Source organism: Physeter macrocephalus, chromosome 4 (genome assembly GCF_002837175.3).
Source record: "Physeter macrocephalus isolate SW-GA chromosome 4, ASM283717v5, whole genome shotgun sequence".
NCBI lineage: Eukaryota > Metazoa > Chordata > Mammalia > Artiodactyla > Physeteridae > Physeter > Physeter macrocephalus.
Window position 1 is genome coordinate 77,779,492 of NC_041217.1, and position 6,207 is coordinate 77,785,698.

Sequence of the window (6,207 nt, forward strand, 5' to 3'; positions counted from 1 at the left end):
AGTATGGAGGTTCCTTAAAAAACTAAAAATAGAACTACCATACGACCCAGCAATCCCACTACTGGGCATATACCCTGAGAAAACCATAATTCAAAAAGAGTCATGTACCACAATGTTCACTGCAGCTCTATTTACAATAGCCAGGACACGGAAGCAACCTAAGTGTCCACTGACAGATGAATAGATAAAGAAGATGTGGCACATATATACAATGGAATATTACTCAGCCATAAAAAGAAACAAAATTGAGTTATTTGTAGTGAGGTGGATGGACCTAGAGTCCGTCATACAGAGTGAAGTAAGTCAGAAAGAGATAAACAAATACCATATGCTAACTCACATGTATGGAATCTAAAAAAAAATGGTTATGAAGAACATAGGGGCAGGATAGGAATAAAGACGCAGACCTACTAGAGTATGGACTTGAGGACATGGGGAGGGGTAAGGGTAAGCTGGGACAAAGTGAGAGAGTGGCATGGACATATATACACTATCAAATGTAAAATCGATAGCTAGTGGGAAGCAGCCGCATAGCACAGGGAGATCAGCTCGGTGCTTTGTGACCACCTAGAGGGGTGGGATAGGGAGGGTGGGAGGGAGGGAGATGCAAGAGGGAAGAGATATGGTGGTATATGTATATGTATAGCTGATTCACTTTGTTATAAAGCAGAAACTAACACACCACTGTAAAGCAATTATACTCCAATAAAGATGTTAAAAAAATTTTTTAAAAATCAGTTGACCATAGTTGTATAAATTTATTCTGGACTTTCAGTTATGTTCCATTGATTTATATGTCTCGTATCATACTTATTCTAGTATCATACTGTCTTGATTACTGTTGCTTGCAGTAATTTTTAAAATTGGGAAGTGTGAGTCCTTTAACTTTGCTATTCTTTTTCAAGATTGTTTTTATTATTCTGGGTCCTTTGCATTTCTATATAAATTCTAGGATAAGCTTGCAATTTCTACCAAAAAAAAAAAAAGCCAGGTGGGAATTGATAGGGATTGCAATGAATATGTAGTTCAGTTTGAGGATTGTCATCTTAACCTATTAAATCTTCTGATCCAGGCACATGGGATGTTTTCTTTCTTTTCTTTCAACACTGTTTTGTAGTTTTCAGTGCATAAATCTTTTGTTAGATTTACCTAAATATTTCATTTATTTTGATGCTGTTATAAATGGAATTGAATTATTTTTGGATTCGTCATTTCTAGCGCACAGAAATACAATTGATTTTGCGTATTGATTTTGTATCCTACAACTTTGATAAATTCACTAATTAATTATAAATTTTTGTGTGGGTACCTTAGAATTTTCTATATACAAGATCAAGCCATTTGCAAACAGATTTAGAGTTTTCCTTTCCAATTTTGTTGGCTTTATATCTTTTTCTTGCCTAACTGCCCTAGCTAGAACTTCGAATACAATGTTGAGGAGAATTGGGGAGAGTGGACATTTTTGTCTTGTTCCCAGTCTTAGAGAAAAAGGCTTTCCGTCTCCCACTTTTTAAATTTTTTTAATATAAATTTATTTATTTATTTTTGGCTGCGTTGGGTCTTCGCTGCTGACGCAGGCTTTCTCTAGTTGCAGTGAGTGGGAGCTACTCTTCGTTGCCATGCACAGGCTTCTCATTGTGGTGGCTTCTCTTATTGCGAAGCATGGGCTCTAGGCGCGCAGGCTTCAGTAGTTGTGGCACACGGGCTCAGTAGTTGTGGCTCACAGGCTCTAGAGCACAGGCTCACTAGTTGTGGCGCACAGGCTTAGTTGCTCTGCAGCATGTGGGATCTTCCCGGACCAGGGCTCAAACCCGTGTCCCCTGCACTGGCAGGCGGATTCTTAACCACTGCGCAACCAGGGAAGTCCCCAGTTCCTCATTTTAAGTAAACTGTTAGCTGTGGGTTTCTCATAGATGTCATTTATCAGGTTGAGGAAAACCTCTTCTATTCCTAGTTTGTTGATTGTTTTTAGGAGGAAAATGTGTTAGATTTTCTCAAATGCTTTTCTGCATTTTTTTGAGATGATCATGTGGGTTTTGTCCTTTATTATATTAGTATGGTACATTACATTTATTGATTTTCATAAGTTGAACCAACCTTGTGTTTCTGGGATAAATCTCATTTGGTCATTATGTATAATCCTTTTTATATGCTGCGGGGAATAGTTTACTACTACTTTGCTACTTATCTTTGTATAAGGCATATTGGTCTGTCATTTTCATTTCTGGTGAAGTCTTTGGTTTTGGTATCAGAGTAATAGTGGCCTCATAAAATGACTTGGGAGGTGTTCTCTCTTCTATTTTTTTTTTCTTTCTTTTTTTTTTTTTTGGTAGGGGGAAGAGTTTGCAAAGGATTAGTGTTCTTTAAACATTTGCTATAATTCACAAGTTAAGGCTTCTGGACCTGAGTTCTTCCTTGTGGGAAGTTTTACTACTACTATTATTACTGCTACTATGACTACTACTACTCATTTAATCTCTGGTTATAGGTCTATTCAGGTTTTCTATTTCTTCTTGAATCAGTTTAGGTGGCTTGTGTCTTTCTTGGAATGTGTCCTTTTCATCTAGTTTATCTAATTTGTTGGCATACAATTGTTCATAGTATTCCTTATAATCCTTTTTATTTCTATGGGCAGTAGTAATATGCCCTCTTTCATTTTTAATTTGATCCATGTGTTTTCAAGAAAAAATTGTGTCCCCACCAGCATCTCCTCCCCTAAAACAAAACCTCCAGAAAATTCCATTTGAGACAAATTTCAACAGTTACAAAGACCAACTTAAAAAAAAAACAACACAAAATGCCTCTGGTGCATTTACATAAATGTGGTAAATGGTATTTGTATCCAGTTTAACATGGATGTAAACTACCTTCTTGAGTTCTTTTTGTTCACTCTTCAAAAAAAGTGGTTTAAAATTTATACAAATTTTATAAGAGCTCTGACAGCACTCAAATATCATCCAATATACATAATACCTGCTTCCCAGAGTGCTGAAGCACTTCAGATGTTCAACTGAGGCTTCTGTCCTATGGGTATTTTTAGGTTTTCTAAGCAGTATTTATCATCTTTTTTCATAGAGCATATTAAAAAAAAAATCAAATAGCAACATAAAACTTGTTAAAAACCCAAACTCAATTGTAGTAATTTAAGCTGAAGTTTTGCCATTTGTGGTAAAAAAAAATGATGGATACCAACAAAAATACACTTCCTATCCCCAGAGTAATATAAAAATCTAATAATTTTATTTTTGGAACAAGAACTTTTTCATAAACTGGGGTACATACAACACACAGTCAGAATGAGGAGACTAATAAAAAAGGCATGTATCATATAAAATTTAAAAAATTCAAATCCTCCACAAAATGTATATTGTAATACAACCTCTTCCCAGCTAAAGGCTAGCAGAGAGAGAACAGCTGGAAGTCTATGACCTCCAGCCATTAAACCAGAGGGAAACCAAGGTGCTAAGATCACTTCTGTCCCCTAGTAGGGCCTAGGCCCTCCTCTGTGTAGGGCTGTATCCAGTAATAGGTGAGTATTTTTGAGAAGATGCTGGCCTCAGTGCAGGTACATTCTAGTTTGCTCTTTCTGTGTGGTAAAGAGTCTGCCTGCCTCTTTAGCAAAGCCCTGCTGTTTCTAAGCTAGATGGGTAAGTCTGCCTAATTCTGGGGTAAAATGTTAGTAAGGCCTTTGAGCCATCACAGATCTAAATCCATGTTCCCCACTAAGTTTGATCAGTAGTAAAAGCAGTATTATTATTTCTGTTTGGTTCCTATGTTTATTTCCCAATTTGATATCAACTTATAAGAGGAAGAAAGGATTGTTGTCTTGATCCCCTAAAACCCCAACCCAAAGCTGCCATTGTCGTGTCCTCAAAAAGCAACAGGTTGCATAAATAGCAGATTTTAAAAAGGAATTGCTTCTGGGATTTTGGTTATCATCTGCCTAAGGGCTCCGAAGGAGGTAAGCCTCCTTCGAGAAATGGCACATAGACCTTTAGGTCTGTCAGATTCCCAGAACCAGAGGATCATACTCCCTAACAAAGTAGGGAGAAAAAGGTCCCATATCAGATAGTGATGGAGTGAAAGGATGGGCTAGGGAGCTGAGGAAGGATGACCACAAGAGACAGATTAACAAAAATTGTGTCTTTGGAAAGACAGAATTTACCACAAAGAAGAAACAGCAGTAAGTTAGGTTGTTCCCCATTTAGTCACATTCAATGTCATATTGGATTCGGTTTTATGGCACATAGAGCCAAGTAAGTCAGGCTAATAATTTTTTTTAAATAAGGAAGGATAACAAAGATTAGTAATAACTGAAAGATGTGACGCTTAAGATTGTAAAGAAAATCACTCAGAAAGAAAGTTGTTCACTCGTTTCTGAAACACCAGTATGGGTAGAAGAGAGTAAAGAAGCAGGAGCTGAAGGACTATAAGAGGAGGAAGCCAAACAACACTTGAAGTTGTTGAGAAAACGGCAGCTACAATCAGAAAATTGTCATGGCTGCTAGGAACAACTCAAGCCACTTGGACTCCACAGAAAGGGAATAGGGCTGCAGGTCTGATGGGACAAGCTGGGTAGACACACAGGGGAAAAAAAAAAAAAAAAAGAAAGAACTACCCGAGGCTTTTATTATTCCAGACTGAGTGGTGGGAAAGTAATGGAGGTGGAGGTGGGTTGGGGGATAATGGGAGAGAGACAGAACCAGGTCTCTTAGAAAAATGTAACCTCTACCAGCAAACAACATGTTCCTTTGGTTCACCTTTGTATAACCCAGTGCCTGCTATTCCTAGCCAACTGAACAATAAATATTTGTTGAATAACTAACTGGATGAATGTAGAGAATGGTGATGGATATGTCTTCACTTAGTATAGACCTCTTTTCTTGCAGACCTCTTCTCTTAAGCGACAGTGTTCAGTCTGGAGGTGGATACCGGCCACAGGTTGCTGGGACTGTTATTTATTCATCTTTGTCACCTAGCTCAGTGTCTGGCATATAATTAGGCACTCAAGAATTGTTTAAAAATAAATGGACACAAGCCTCTAACTATTGCTTCCTTTGATCCCACTTCTAAAATCTCTGCAACCTTGTGACTCTGCTTTAATGGAAAGTATCATTCTGTTTCAGCAACTTAAGTTGATTTAGATATGTGTCTTACTCAGTTTCTTTGATAAGTGTTAAGTTTTACCTTTTTTTATCCTAGTACAATTTAGTACAGTATCAACTATGAATTATGCTGTACACATATGCTGTACAACTAATGAAGTATTGTCTCAATCCATGAGCATGCCATTCATTCAGTCATTTTTTTCAATAAACATTAATTGAGCATTTGCTAGGTTCCAGGAACAGGATACTAGACTCTGGGGAATAACAAATGACTACTGTTTCTGCTCTGAAAGGATTTAGAGGCAATCAGGGGAAGAAAGAAACATGTTAAAAATTTCTTTTAAATTCAATAAAATATTTTACATGCTATCAAAACTACTCCAACTATCCTCACAACCCCACCTTCTCAAACTCCAAGGGATGGGCCTAGTCTCTGCCTGGCTTTACTGACAAAGTAGGGAAACTGGACAAACACGCTGAAAGTTTCATGAGGTAGCTTCTAGAAGGCAGGGAGAAGTTTTGCTAAGCCTCGATATTTGAAGTGGGTCTCTAAAGTAGTAATTACTTTAAATAGGGGCTTTCACATTACTTACAATGTGCACTTTGTTCGTTTTTCCTCCTTCCTCCCCCAAATCTTTACTTTCACTTTAATGTCTGGACCAAGTCTGTGAACGAACTGAAGACTGAACAAGATAAATTTCTGCTTTCACGGAGCTCGCTTTGTAAGAAGGTTTAGTCAGGGATGATAATTCAAAATAATCACCAGCACTGACAGCATCAGTACGTGCACCTGGGTCGCTGCTTCCAAACCACGTCAGGACCTACGTGGAGAAGCGCGTTCTACGCGAGGCGGAAGGGCGGACGCCACGGTGGAAGGCGGGGCCGTTCTGGTGTTCCTGGAGGTAGCCAATGGCCACCTGGAAGGTGGAGGTTTTTAAACTGACTGGCATGGAAACCGACCAGTCAGAAGCTAAGTTGGATGAATTGCTGAGGCGGAACCCGAAGAGTTTTGGCTCTGTTTGGTAGGAGGTGCGGGCTGAAGAGAGGCAGCTCAGAGAAGGTGCTTTTTACTAATCTGAAAGAAAGCGTTTCAATCTTT